The sequence below is a fragment of the Anolis carolinensis genome, unplaced genomic scaffold (genome assembly GCF_035594765.1).
Source record: "Anolis carolinensis isolate JA03-04 unplaced genomic scaffold, rAnoCar3.1.pri scaffold_11, whole genome shotgun sequence".
In the NCBI taxonomy this organism is placed as follows: Eukaryota; Metazoa; Chordata; class Lepidosauria; order Squamata; family Dactyloidae; genus Anolis; species Anolis carolinensis.
The window spans coordinates 24,657,716-24,672,938 of NW_026943822.1; the positions used below are offsets into that span (position 1 = coordinate 24,657,716).

Sequence of the window (15,223 nt, forward strand, 5' to 3'; positions counted from 1 at the left end):
ACACCGATTCTCAAAACCCAACACGGGCCTTGCTAGAAACATACAGCGGATTGTTGTGGAGGCCCAAATACCAATAGTCTCCTCCCAAAAGAAGCATCTCGATCACCTGTAATGAACACCATGGGTGGAGGAACCATCCATCCTTGATTATGTTCTAATCATGCTTTGCTGCCTTGAGTTGTTCCTTCAATGAATCTGAACCATACTGATGTCCACAAAAACTCTTGTACAAATGTTACAGGAATGCCTCAGAGATACTATTGTGATTGAAATGTGAATAAGAGTTCCCAATCCTCTGTCATGGATCCACCAAAAGACGGAGAAATAGACCATCTCCCTTTGGGGACTTCAGTTAGATTTTATCCACCTAGTAGTTCTTCTCTCCTGAATTATTTGGGATGAACGGGGACAGTATTCCACCCACAAAACTATAGGCAAAACCCTGTTGGATCTTGCCTGACATCCTGCCTAAACCTTGTGACCATCCAAATGCCTATGGGAAACATACTAATAAAACCAGTGGACAATTGGGGCCGTTCATTTTCCAACCAAGCCTCTGAGCTTCCCTTTAATGTGCCAACGATTGGAGGCAATGATGCTGTAAGAGTCGTAAACATCAGATGGCTATTAAAAGCAGCGAAGCAGATTGGGATTGTTGTTCTTCTGGCCAGTGTCAAGCCTAGAGGGATGAAGCAGGAAGCCATGCAGAATTATCCATTCTGAGGCTAATTTATCTATTCCTAGGCAAACTTAGCTGAGGTGTTATTTATAAAACACAAGGGGGATTTGTTTCTCTTGAAAACCTATTTAAATTTTCTTCAAAACAAAATAAAGGTAACTTCAGTTGACATGACAACGTTTTCAAAAGCATCACCTCTCGCGCAGACACAACATCAGTCAGAATAGGTAATTCTGTGCATAATGATGCCACGCCAAAGTTGCACAAGGCAGAGGGGGAAAGAAGACAAACAAACAAGAAAACTGAAAGAACTTGACATGTTATTTAAAACGCCTTTGCTTGGCAGGCTGCAGCTTCCTGCAACATCCTCTTTCGTTTGGCTAACCGCATTTCCATATGAACACAGCTTTCTCCCAGCAAATATAGTAGCCAAATGCAGGCGGACAATACCGTGTTGGCAACGAGCCATGGGGGACAGAATGAACTTGCCTGCCCTGTATCAAGTATCCTAGTAGGAACATAATCCTTCCTCTGTTCTGCAAATATCTGAGCATGGAGGGCAAACGAGGACACGTCTTACAAGAGGCCAACAGCAATCCCAGGGCTGGAAAGTAGATACGAGCGGCAGAGTTCTCAAAGCCTGGGAAAAACGGTGCCTCCTTGCTTTGCATTTAGAAAAAGGTGCAATGGCAGAGGAAGAAGTCAATGTTCTTGCCTTTTCCCAAAGAGTGCCACGGTTCATTTAGAAAGGTGCATCTCATTCACTGTGCCATGGCTGTCTCTGCCAGCAGGCACTGAGGTGATATTAAAAATTGAAAACAAACACGGTGATATATTTCATTTAAAAAACCCCTAAGAATTTCATTTTAAAGATAAAAATTAATTTAGAAAGGGGAAATTACATGCAAAGAATTATTCAACCTCTAGAGAATTAAAAAATATATCTGGTCTGAAGTGGGCGGTATATTTACTGAGACCTTGGGCAAGCCATACTCTCTGTCAGCCTCAGAAGAAGGCAAGGGCAAACCCTCTTTGAAGAAATCTTGGCAAGGAAACTCTAGGACAGGGTCATCAGAAGTTGACTTAAAGGCATGGAACAACAACAACATTCATAACTGAGCTAGATGGAACAGCAATCCAGAGGGAGTGAATCAAGATGTTTCTTGCAGTCACAAATTTCTTGACAGAAAGAACCTAGAATCCGCTGCCTAGAAAGGTGGTTGGATTTCTTCTCTGGACATCTTCCAAAAGAGGCTGGACAGCTCCTTCTGCTGCGGATGCTTTTTAGTTGGAGATTCTGAATTGCACAAGAGGTTGGACTAGATGGCCCATGAGGCCCCTTCCACTGTGATTTTATGACTCCAACCTGCTGATTGAAGAGGCATCCGGAAGATCCAGAGATGACACTATCCAGCTGCATTCCTCAAGATTCCAGGAGCAGATTTTGAACAGATGCCTCCATTTTCCACTGGGGAAATGTAATTAGATCTCCAGAGGGATACCCATGTTTGCCTGTTTGTAGCAAAAACATGGAAGGGTCTTGTGATGCCTTAAAGACTTACAAACTTAATTCTGCAACCACAAATCCAGAAATTAGAAACTGGAGCCAATTAGTTAGCCGCACGTTGGTTTCTCTCTCTTTTTAAATGCTAAATAGGCATGCTTTAATTTCTTTGAGAGTTTCTGTGATGAATTTGACATAGACTACTAAAGGAGAGTTGGAGACAGCTTTGCGAATAGGGAGGGAATGAGTATCTAGAAGGACGAGAGTTGAAGGTCATGAAAAGAAAACACAGGATTAATCATCTCAGTGCCAAACTGCAACACCTACACAAGTGAATCTCTTCTTGGACTCCACCTTTAAAAGAAACCAGCGGTCTTAATTTTAGACTCAGAAAGACCGGGCACATATTGTGGTGCAACAATGCATGCTGTAAATTGGTAAAAACAACAAGGCTGTAAAGTGATTTAAATAGTTTGCAAAGGGAACTTAAGTACAAGACATACAACAACCCTGGAACTTAAGTAATTGCCACTTCAAACATCTTGCAAATACATTTTTCATCATTTCAACCCTATATCCTTGAAACTAGAAATATGCCCTTGAAAATGTTCTGAAATAACTGTGGCTACCTGATTTTGCATTCAAAAGAAATTTGGCACACACACCGCCATAAATATTGGAAACTGCTATTGTAATTTTGAATTGAAGAACATTACAGGAATGTTTTATGGAATTTTACCTGCTTACCTCCAGAAATAGCAGAGCCAGCGTGGTTGGACTGCAACTAGGGTTTGAATCCCCACCAGCTATAGAAACTTTATCGGTGACTTTTACCAAGTCACCTATTCTCAGCCCCAGAAGATGACAAAGACAAAAAGCCCTCTGAACAAATCATGCCAGAAAAATAGCCCTTAGGATCACCATAAATTGGAAATGACTTGAAAGCCCACCCCAGGAATCATCTGTCTTTTGTTGCAAATGCTCTCTTGAGCACTGAATTTTATATCTGGAGAAGAATGGCCTAGTGAATGGACTTAGAAGGCCTCACTGTGTTTACCTCTTTGGGGTTCTGCTTCCTCAGCACAAGACAATTGCTATTGCTACAACAAGGTTTTATTTTACTTTATACAAGTCTTTCTGCACAACACACTGAAGACTCCTCAGTAAGAACTGTTCTGAATTTTCTCTCACACACACACACACACACACAACATCCCAGCCCTTGCTAGATAGCTTTGCATTGTAATTACGTAAGACAACTGTGCAGGTGCAGGTAAAAGAAACATGGCCCACAGAACCGCAGAATCGGAATTTGGCACCAAGCTAGTTTTTGCAGCAGGATTATACTGCACAGTCCTCCTATTCTGCGTAATTCACTCTGCTTCTTGAAGGGGAGTAGTGACTGCAGAGAAAGAAAGGATGGGACAGAAGGAGCAAAGCCATAAAGCATCACTCGCTGACATTAGGGATCTTTTGTTCATTCATTGCTTTCTGGCTTCTGAGATTACTGCAGGCATTGCCCACACATTTACAAACGTATATATGCTGCCATACAGATAAACCAGAAAGTTGCAAAGGAAGGAAGGAAGGAAGGAAGGAAGGAAGGAAGGAAGGAAGGAAGAAACGAAAAGAAAAGAAAAGAAAAGAAATTCTTCAAAAATTGACTTCTTTAGCCGAAACCACATTCTGTGTTTCTCCTGCACTTCTAAGTATTCACAACATTCAGATTGGCCTGAACATGCAAGCAAAGGATAGCCAGGGCCTGAGAAGGAGACAAGCAATTGCAAGTGCAAGGAAAGGAGGTAGATATAATGACAGCTTGAACAAAAGTTACTTTCTTGGCTTTAGAACTTCCAGAATTCCGCAGCCACCATGGGCCACTGCACCCCCTTAAAAGTAATTTTCCTAATATCTGGAAGCATATGGCAGAACATACTCATTTCAACCATTCTTTTTCTGTTGGCAAATCTCTAAGAGTTAACAGCAAGTCTTTATGAATAGCCAAGTGTCTTGAAAATAGCTCCATTAGGGCATTTTATTCAGAACCTGCTTCTCTTTAGACCAAAATCCAAACATACAGTGTATGTCATTGAACTTCCTAGGCCTTTTAAACAGGATTCAAGGGTTATCTAGTCCAACTCCATTCTTCCATGAAGGAAGACACAACTAAAGCACTCCTGAAAAATGCCCATCCAACTTCTGTTTAAAGTCTCCAAAGAAGGAGAGTACACTACTTTTTAAGGTAATTTATTCCTCTCTTAGCTCAATATGTTCTTCTTAATGTTTAGATGGAATCTCCTCTGCAAGTTACTATCTCTGAGAAATGGTTCAGTATCTTCAAAATGGGACTGGTCAGTGTCTTACTTCACCAGGCTGGCACGTAAACAGAATGTAATATTACAGCTGTAATATATGTGGAAAATGCTACATAGTATAAGTGGTCATCCAGAACAGAAGTCAGTCCTATGCAGATGGGCAGATTTGTTACCTGCAATTTCCTCCCCTGCTCCTGCATCCTTAAGAGCATCTGGACCAGGAATAATTTGCCTCTTGCTTTTCTCTGTGTCAGGACAGGCATTATCCACTAATTTCTGTGCATTGAGCCGGTAGAAGACAACTGCCGTTCCTAAAACAAATGTGTATAATGCACACAGAACACTTCGGCCTCATGCCTGCCAACTGCGATCATTATCAAATTATGTGGTGGCCTGTGAACAAAGCAGAATTTCGATTGACCTTCTGCCAGAAACTATTTCTGTTCTTATTCCTAAAGAAAAACCTTTTTATTTTATATTTTTGGCTTCAAACAATGAATTCAGCATTTGGACCAGCAATTTTTTTTGCAGACATTTTAAGGAGCTTATCCGTCACAAAAAGAAAATCACTCTTTTTAAGATGTAGCTGCTACTCTGCTGGATAGATCCAAATTCATACTTTTTTTCTTCCCCTGAAAGACTTTTTTTGTAGAGCATATTTGTATTTAAATTCTTTAATAATAGGACCAAGCTAGGAGAAATGGCCACAAAGCCCAGGAAACACACAACAACCCTGTGATTCCAGCCATGAAAGCCTTCAACAACACTCCAAGATCTTTCTCACACGGACTGTTCTCAAGCCAGTCATCACCCATTTTGTATCTTTGCATTTCGTGTTTTCATTTTTTAACCCTGCAAGGTAGGACAATTCTGTTGCCACTTGGCAAATAATGACAATAGAGACACTGAGCTTCTTAAGACCTCATCTAAGGCCATGATATGGCATGTCTTTGGCTATGGTCAAATTTGAACTCCTTGGCTTACAACCCACAAACCCAGTGACACCAAACTCTCATCAGTGGAGAAGACTTAGAAACCCTACATTAAAGAAAAAGAAAGCAAATATCACAAGCATGGGCAGGTCAAGAAGCGAAGTGGCCCAGCTTTCATTTATCTCAGCTAACTCCTAAACCGTATTGTAATGAATGGAGGAGGCAAAGCAGCAGCAGCAGCAGCAGCAACACTTGGCAAAGCCTCTCCCTCAGAAAAGAGGATTGGTTACATCAATCTTAACATTAAAACAAAATTGTTCTGCTTTGGAATGACGTCTCCAATAAGAACAGGTTTCCCCAGAAAAACGCCTGAGGTCTTGGCCTGTTTGCTGGGACGGAATGTGGTTGAAATGGGAAGCTTTAAATTTTTTAGAAGACTAATCGAGTGGATTCAATTTGTATGCTAAACAGAAAGGGACTTTGGAAAGAGGATTTGAAGAATTCAATGCTATTCTTTCCAAGAGTTGGCATTTCCAAGATTTAAATAGCAGAGTTGCCAGATTCTTGCCAGAGAGAGAGAAAGAGAAAGAGTAAACAAATTTGCTAAAACTTTTATTTCTTCCGCCGAAATATCTTTTTCATAAAAGGAAGACTTGACCCACATTTGGAAGCACTCTAGCTAATCTAACACGAACTAGTTCTTTAAAATTGCAGCACTGTTCTTTTATGCCTACAATTAGGGTGGCACTAACTATTAACTAATTTCAAATTATTTTGAAATTAGCATGTTTGATGCAGTGAATAACTTTCAAGAGGGGAAAATACACCTCCCTAAACACTTATTTCAGTGCTATTTGGCATTTTATCTGTTGCTTCTTCACAGCAGCCTTGGTTTATTGACTTGCCATGACTTCCTATGCCTTCATTGGCCTCCATTGTGCCTCCTGTGGTTTTGTTTGCTGGCATCTCACATTACATACCATTTGCCCTCACCTATATAACCCCATCAGTTGCCCTCACAGTCTGATTAAACAGCAGTGAAGAGCAAATACAGGAAAGATCAATGAGGTCAACCAAGAAGAAAAAAACGCTGAGTTATAAGCAGAAGGAGACGAAGAAACAAAGGACAATGAAATTTGACATACAATTACATTCATAGGAATGATAATAATTCTGAAGTAAAATTTCTGAAAGGCTGAACTTGAAGGGCCGTTTTCAATATGGTGGAACCCCATATCTGCAGGACCATTACCCACAATACACTTATCCACATCTGAAAACATACAATCTCTCTTGGCATGTTCTAGCTCCTCCAATACGGTTCTATGGCATACTTCCACTGGAAGTTGTTCATTTCACTAAGGTTTGCTAGTGATAGGACATTGCCGTATTTATATTATTCAGTGGCTAAAATGCATTTGAAAGCTAAAAAAAGACTGGGTTCTAAATGTTGACAGTTTCCAGTTTTCAACAGTTCTCTGATCCCTAAACTGTCATCCAAGCTGGGAACATCTGTATACTTATAATCCTTTTGTTAGACAATCTGGAAAGAGAGGCAGGGAGAACTTTAAAGGATGGCCTGAAAGACGACTACAGTACAGCACATGGTGAGAGACAAATGATGGTAGATCTGGAAGAAGGCAAATGTTCCAACTACCCAGCTGAGAGCACATGGGAACCATGTGGAGCAACTCATTTGCTTCAAAGAGCAACAAGCAAGAGCTTGAAGGGAACAATGCGTTGGGTGAAGCCAACCTCTCAAGCAAGCCAGAAAGACCACAGCAATTCCTCCAGCCCCATCCTGTGGCTGAGCTGGATCCCTTCAGATGCCACCGCTTCACAGGAATCACGTTGTGTAAGGATTCTCAAGCATCACCCCACGGCAGAAATTATCATACCAGAGTCCACCTCAAAGTCATTGCGCTGCGCACCCCTTTCGCCATCTGGCTCAGAAAGTGCTTATGAAACCACCGCCACCTCACCACATGCAGATGCACACAGGACAGGCTCTGGGAAGGCATACACGCATACCCAGCCAATGCCCACGCACCACCCCAAGCTCAGAGAATTCGATTCTCCTCAGCTCTGCTTGGTAGGTGGTGGCATAGCAGCCCCACCCAGGGATCAAGCGTTCCTTCGCCTTGGTTTCAAATGCCAGGTGACAGAGATAAGGTCTGTTGCATAATTCCTGAAAGTTGTTATGGCACACCGGCTGCAAGGCTGAGCAGGGATGATCCAGAAGTTCCCAGTTCTGATCTTACCTTTGGCATGAACTTCCAAGACGTTCTTAGTCATGCTAACCTGTCTCGGCGAATATCAAGGAAATACAGAGATATAGCTGGTGGGGGAGAGTGGGGCACAAAGGCATTGGCCCTCCAAATAAGAATTTTGTCCCCCTCCTGTGAATATTCCTTCAGGCCTCAAATGTATACCATTGTAAAGAATGAGTCCCTGAAAAAGGTTCACATCAAGAATTTCTTCTATCTAGACACTTGACTCATATTGATTGATGAAGATAGGTTGATGGCTACCTCCATCAAGACTTCCTTTGTAATGGCACCTTGACTGGAAGTCCCTCCCATCCCTTGTGATTTTCCAGGGGACAGTGGAGATGATCCCATTTCTCTCAGCCTTTGGTTCTTAAAAATAGAGGTCTTTGATCTAGCCTTTAAAAAAATGGTTTGTAATTGTAAAATTCTACTTTAAAGAGTTTCAGTGCTCTTAATTGGTTTTTAGTTTATTTATTTACAGCATTTATATTCTGCCCTTCTCACCCCGAAGGGGACTCAGGGCGGATCACATTGCACACATAAAGGCAAACATTCAATGCCATGACATAGAACAGAGACAGAGACAAGATTCAGGCACCGGGCTGGCCTCGAACTCATGACCTCTTGGTCAGAGTGATTTGTTGATTTGTTGCAGCTGGCTTGCTTTCCAGCCTGCACCACAGCCCGGTTAGGTATTGCATGTTTTAAATGCATTTCTCTAAACATTTTCAGGGTCTTCCTCACATTGAAAACCATTGTTCCCAAAATGCTGTTTTGTGAAAGGCTGAATACTTATACAGGTTGAACATCCCCTATCCAGAAAACAGATTTTCTCCAAAATCTGAATGGGTGGCTGAAAATATAACCCCTTACTTTTCTATGGGTTTGATGTATACAAACTTCGTTTCATGAACAAAATTGTTAAAAGTATAAAATTATCTTTGGGTATGTGCATAAGATGTATATGAAACCTAAACGAATTTCAGGTTTAGACTTGGGTCCCATCTCCAAGCTAGCTCATTTGGCTTGGTGCATAACAGGTTGTGCAGACTGGTGCTTTTTAAAAACATGCTCCCAGACATTTCCTTATTAATTTCTCAACCGGCACAGGAAATCTGTATTTCTGGTTAAAATATATACCATGCTTTAGAAAACTGAGTCAGCAAAAAAGGGAGAAAAAAAATACCATGTCTGACTTTCCATACAGCAAAACAGGAGAAAAAAAAATCTCCGTCTGTGTGGGCTTTTGTGGCATAGGAGCCAGACATATTTGGGGCAGCGTCTTTCCTAATATAAGACGCAACGCTAAGGAAGAAGGCATGCGGCACAAAAAAGCTCCTTTGGAAAAAGAGAGGCTTCAGTCATTTTTAAAAAAGAATGCCACATGGCCATTCAGCAGGCGCCTGACATCTCTAGAGGCTTTTTAAACTTCATATTTATTCTTCTCCATCTCAGAGGATGCAACACTGCTGACCGACAGTTCGGCGGTTTGAATCCAGGGAGAGCGGGTGAGCTCCCTCCTTCAGCTCCAGCTCCCCATGCGGGGACATGAGAGAAGCTTACCACAAGGATGGTAAAATATCAAAACATCAGGCCGTCCCCTAGGCAACGTCTTTGCAGACAGCCAATTTTCTCACAGTTTCTCAAGTAGCTCCTGGTACACAGAAAAATGCTGCTACGTCTTGCCTCACGTCTACAGTATTTTCATCCATAATACGTAATAGGCCCCACTTTTCTTGAGGAAGAAGCCTAGCACTGAGAGAGAAACAGACCTCCAGGACAGTTCTGAATCATACTGAATACCCTGAACCACAAACTCTATGCATGTATGCAACCATAAACTCTTATACATGTATGTAACCATAAGCTCTATGCTTGTCTGCAATCTTTGATTTTCTTAGCTATGGTTAAATGCCAAGTCAGGACACTTAAACCATGATTATTCTGCCCCAAAAACCAGATAATAAAACAATGGTTTGAAGCATTTCTACAAATCATGGCTTGCACTAGCCATAATTAAAACCAGAGTTAGCTCAACGGACTATGGATAGTTTATGCAACTATTACAAGAAGAAAGGATCCATATTTAGAACAATTGTTTTCCAACCCATACAACTGGGGGTCAAATCCAACGTCTTTCATCAGATACAACAGACGTGAGAGAGGGCAAGAGCTTCCAGGTGGTAGCAGAGGTCTCTAAGTTGCAGAGACAGCTTGTAACCAGGACAGCTCTTAGCCATAAATCTTCATGCGAAGAAGCCCATCGGTGAAAGCCGAGAATGAGATGTTCACTTGATCTTTTGAAGTCATCGGTTGTAGTGGCCAATTATAGTTTGGGAGATAAATAGCATAATGGCAGTTTTAAAAGTTATGTTCCTGCTGCCAAATGAAGTAGAGCCAGGGAGGAAAAGGAGACAGAGAGGCTCTTAATATCATTTTGATCGGCAGATTTTATAATAATTTAACCAGCTCTTTTTCCAGGAGTCTCTCCGACACATGCGGCAGTAAAATAATCTGAGCTTATCTCCAAACTGTGTCAAGGAAAGAACATTCAGAAGCCAAGACTTTATAACACTACAAAGATAATATTCTATTTATAGCATCCTCAGAAAATACCCAGTAGGAGGACAGTGGAGGAGATGGAATAGAAAGAAACCTTAGAGGATTGCTGTAGATGAGAGGTAGCCCCAAACAGAAGGCATTCGCAGAAGGACAAGACGAAGGTTGCTTCCAACTTCCCTCAATCTAGAAAGTTCCATTTTAAGACTACAACTCCCAGAATCCCTGATAGCCCACGGTGTTATGGGCCATAAAAACAGGGCCACATCCAGCCACCTGTGGAGAAAGGGCTGTTGCTTTTGTGTTCATTGGATATCGTTTTCCTCGAAGTGAATGTCCCATTTGTCCGGCAGTCAGGGAACACCCAAGCAGTACCAACGGGCTGCATTTTGGAAGGCACAGAACAGAATGTGCTGAACACTCGGGAAAGATCCTGCTACCTTCCCTCTTCCAAGATAATCCCATCTGCTTCCCCAAACATGCTGTCATTATCAAACGTAACTCTGAATGGCAGGTATTTCCAGACTGGCATGTTCATTAATGCACCATGAAACAAAAAGAGCAACAACGCACCACACACCCCTCCGCCGAGGGCCTGATCCTGCAGCATTACGCACATGAAGAACTCTCACTGACGTCAGTTGAGTTTCCGTGGGTGGAGTGCCTACCATTGACATATTTTTCAGGATACCTTGTTTTCTCTCCTTCAATGTTTTGGCAGTGCAAGTTAAAACAGGCTGGGGGAGGGAAAAAAGGCTGCCAGGAGTAGTGTTTCATCCCAAGGATGCAAAACCACAAAGCATGGCAGTGACTTAACCTGGGGCATCATCTCTGCTCCTAGGAGTTCTTCAAAAGCGGTGGAAATCCTTGGTGTAAATCCTGTTGGCACCGCAATTTAAGAAAGATATGGACAAGATGGAACATGTTCAGAGAAGGTTGGCTAAAATGGTACAAGGCCTGGAAACCTAGTCTACATCAAGGGACATAATTGTCCCACTCTATTCTGCTTTGGCAAGACCTCATCTGGAAAGCTGTCTTCCGATATGGGCACCACAATTTAAGAAAGATATGGACAAGATGGAACATGCTCTGAGAAGGGTGACTAAAATGTCCTGCAAACCATGAATCCCTATAGGGAGTTACTTAGAGAACAAGATATGTTTAGTCTGGAGAAGAGAAGGTTAAGAGAGGACATGATAGCCATGCTTAAATATATGAAAGGATAAGATATGGAAGATGGAGCCAACTTACCTTCTATTGCTCCAGAGACTAGGACACAATGGAGCAATGGATTCAAACTAGAGATTCACAGGAGGAAAAGGGGGGATAAGTTGTTTATTGCCATCAAGACAACTTTGCCATATGGTGACCTTTATGAATTGGACACCTCCAACTCACCCTGTCAACAACTCTGCTCAGATCTCAGGGCAGTCATGGCTTCCTTGATGGAGTTTACCCAACTGTCTATTTTACAATTTCCGTCCACCTTTCCAAGCGCCATTGTCTTTTCTAATGAGTCATATCATCTCAAGATATTATTAAAAGCACGACAGCCTCAGTTTAGTCATCTTGGCTCAATCTGCTCTAGGACCCATTTATTTGCCTTTGTAGCAGTCTGCGGTATTGGTAGAGCTCTCCTCCGGGATCACGTTTCAAAAGAGTACGGCTTTCACGGCTATACATAGACGGCATGAACAGAATCAACTCAATCTTGTACCATTATGTTAGTTTTGAAGGAGTCTCCCTATAATCTGTATCCCACATCAAGCGTACTCTCTGAATTCTTACCATCAACACCCAAGACACTTGGATTTGACTCCCCCCACCCCCACCCCCCCAAAAAAAAGATTCTCAGAAAAATATGTAATTTCATAGTAAAACTGATATTCATTGCAACAAAAACTGGTGGTGGTCTGAGTTTGGGAAACATATTTGGGTTTCGACTCCTCCTCCCAGTGGCAATGCTGGATGGCGGATACTGGGTGTTGTAGTCCATAATACATATCCTGCACCCTCCACCAGCCTTGCTGGATTTGAAAGATGATTCATCGCAGTCATGCAGTAAAAAGCTATCACACGGCTAGAGATGGTTCAGTGACACTGGACTAGATAAATCTCTGGACTGATCCGGCAGGATTCTTCTGATATTCTTAGCACTTGTGAAGCTGAAGCCCACCAGCCACATTGTGGGCACAGGTCACACTCACAGCAGAACACATATACTGCATAGCCAATAGTATCAGGTAGCTTCAGTCCTTTGCATGAAATAACAGAGGATCTGATACCGGGTTTTGAATGGCCCTGACAACAGCCAAATAAATTGCACCCTAAAAGTGCTATCTTGGAGACCAATTCAAACCTTACCATAAAGTGAATTTGTAGCATGGCTGTGGAGAAATCAGAGACTTTCTTAGGACCATAATTCATATCATCTGTGGACATGCAGACTCATGGGACTTCAAACCAACAACTTAAGATCCACAGATTCCCCGCACTTGGTTTTATTGCGACAGGAAAGAACTGCGTTGAATTTTCAGGATCATGTATTTCCCCCCACCCTTTAATTTCCCAATTTTTTTGCTATTGTGTTGTTGATGCTGGCAGCAGTAGTGGAGTAATAGCATTTAAGAATTGCATGTGCCAAAATGAATTCTTCAATGCCAATTACGGAACGCAGAAACAAATACTAATCATTAACACTTTTACAAGAAACGAAAGAGATATGGGCCAATTAACCACAGCTTGGCCTGACACTCAAATCTGAAACTACGGTTAGTTTTAACTACTGATGTTTGAAACTAGACCATTTCCTATACCACAAGTCGTAGCTACAATTAATCACAGTTTACTAGTTTCAGATGAAACAGCCAGTGAATCAAAAGGCAAGGAAAAGTTTCCTGTCTCCTTGAACAGGTACCTGAGAGGGTGCAGCTAGCATCACAGAGAACGAGATAGTGATAATCATGCATACCTAAAACTCTTCCATTCACTGTGTTCACATTCCTTTGGTCAATTTGTTTCCACCTTTTTTTTTTGGATGCCTAAACTCAATGTCTAAATACTCAATTGCAATTTAAATTGGGGGGACGAGGTGTTACGGGGAGAATTCCTATGTTTGTTTTGTATCTTTAAATTCTTTCTGATTTATGACAATTCCAAGGTGACCCAATGATGGGATTTTCTGGGGTTGAGAGCATGTGACTCACCCAAGGTCACCCAGTAGGCTTCCATGTCCAAACGAGGAATCGAACCCTGGTCTCCAGAGTCATGGTCCAACACTCAAACCATTACTATGCCTTTATTTCACCTTCTCTCATGACTACAATCCAGGGCATAAGCAGAGGAGAAAGGATGTGTATCCAAGATTGTTCCTCTCGTAATAATCTATTGTTTACTTTGATATCTAAAGCAACTCACTATATACTAAACATATTTGCTCAGTAGTAAGTCCATGCAGCTCAATAGGTCTTACATTTGTACCCCAAAATCCTTAATTAGGTGGCTTTCTTTCATCACTGAATGGACAGGCATCTAGGTATCCATGCAGTTTTGATATCCATAATGGTGATAAGTTTATAGTCAATTCTCCCATCCCGCTCTGGTTCTCTCAATAGCTGACCCTTTGAAATTGGTACTGCAATATGCCAAGAGAAATAAAATCACTAAATGAAATATAACCACTAAGAATTTTGATAGATACTTCTGTACACACACCCTTCTCCGCATTCTGCATTCCTGCCCAGTATCACAGCAACAACACTACTTAGTATTTATATAATATTTAGGGCCCTTGGCATACATTATCTCTAGGTGAATACAGACATGCCTCTCTTTTTCAGCTTCATTCTTCCCTATCTATAGCTATAGTTGGGTCTGTCAGTACATTTACCTGTTTGGCCTGATGTCAGAGAAATACTAATGTCAATATAACATTTTTAGAAATGCGAATTAACTGCTTGAGGGGCATTTTGTTTTTGTTGTTTTTGAGTAATGATACCATATGTCATGTTTTGATATTACCTCATGGGAATTTGATAAATTAGATACATTAGATTAGTTAAATTAAATTTTTAATTTGATAATTTAGAGAGCAGTCTCTAAATTCTGTGAATAGTCTACTGTACATAGTGGGGATGATGTGGGGGGACTGGTTTACAAAGGCATATAAAGCTACGTTATAAGTAATAGTTCATTATTTTTTGTCCCAGCAAAAGTCAGTTTGCAAAACAGTTCTTTATAACATCATTTTATCTCCTTAAAAGTAACAGCTCTGCCTTTCAAGATCATTGCTAGTATTTCTGACATATTTTGAAGGACGTTACAGAGTCTAAAAAGAACAATAGATGCATTAAATGGGCTGAGGTGCTGTATTGTTTTAGAGTGAACATTTTAAATAGCTATTCATCTTTTAATGGTGTTTTATCATTTTAAGTGTTTAATAATTATTTCAATATTGTCAAAAGTTTAATAATAATAATAATAATAATAATAATAATAATAGGAGGAGGATTTAAAGATCGAGCTGCAAAGACTCTGGCACAAGCCAGTCAAGGTGGTCCCCATGGTGATCGGCACACTGGGTGCAGTGCCTATAGACCTTGGCCAGCACTTAAAAACAATCAGCGCTAACAAAATCACCACCGGTCAGTTGCAAAAGGCCACCCTACTTGGATTTGCATGCATTATTAGCCAATACATCACATAGTCCTAGACACTTGGGAAGTGTCCGACATGTGATCCAATGCAAAAACCAGCATAGTGTTCTTGTTTGCTGTATACTAATCTTGCTGTGTATCAAATAATAATTTCATCCACTCATTACACAGATACTCTCAAGGGCTCAGATTGGTTAACTATACAATATCTTAGGACTTCAAGTGTATTAAGCCTAAAACATTGAAATAATTTTGTTTGGAAGGTTTCTTTCTCCAAAGCATACCTCGAGTGTAGCCTACGAATGAGCT

At 41.2% G+C, this 15,223-nt stretch overlaps 1 protein-coding gene and 1 long non-coding RNA gene across 4 annotated transcripts in view; one reads left to right on the forward strand and one right to left on the reverse strand.

The window, feature by feature from the left end:
- Positions 1-15,223, forward strand: part of LOC134293987 (uncharacterized) — a 53,342-nt gene that overhangs the window by 36,149 nt on the left and 1,970 nt on the right. The window lies entirely within an intron of this gene.
- The window catches only part of rora (RAR related orphan receptor A), a 188,133-nt gene that overhangs the window by 32,318 nt on the left and 140,592 nt on the right, over positions 1-15,223 (reverse strand). The window lies entirely within an intron of this gene.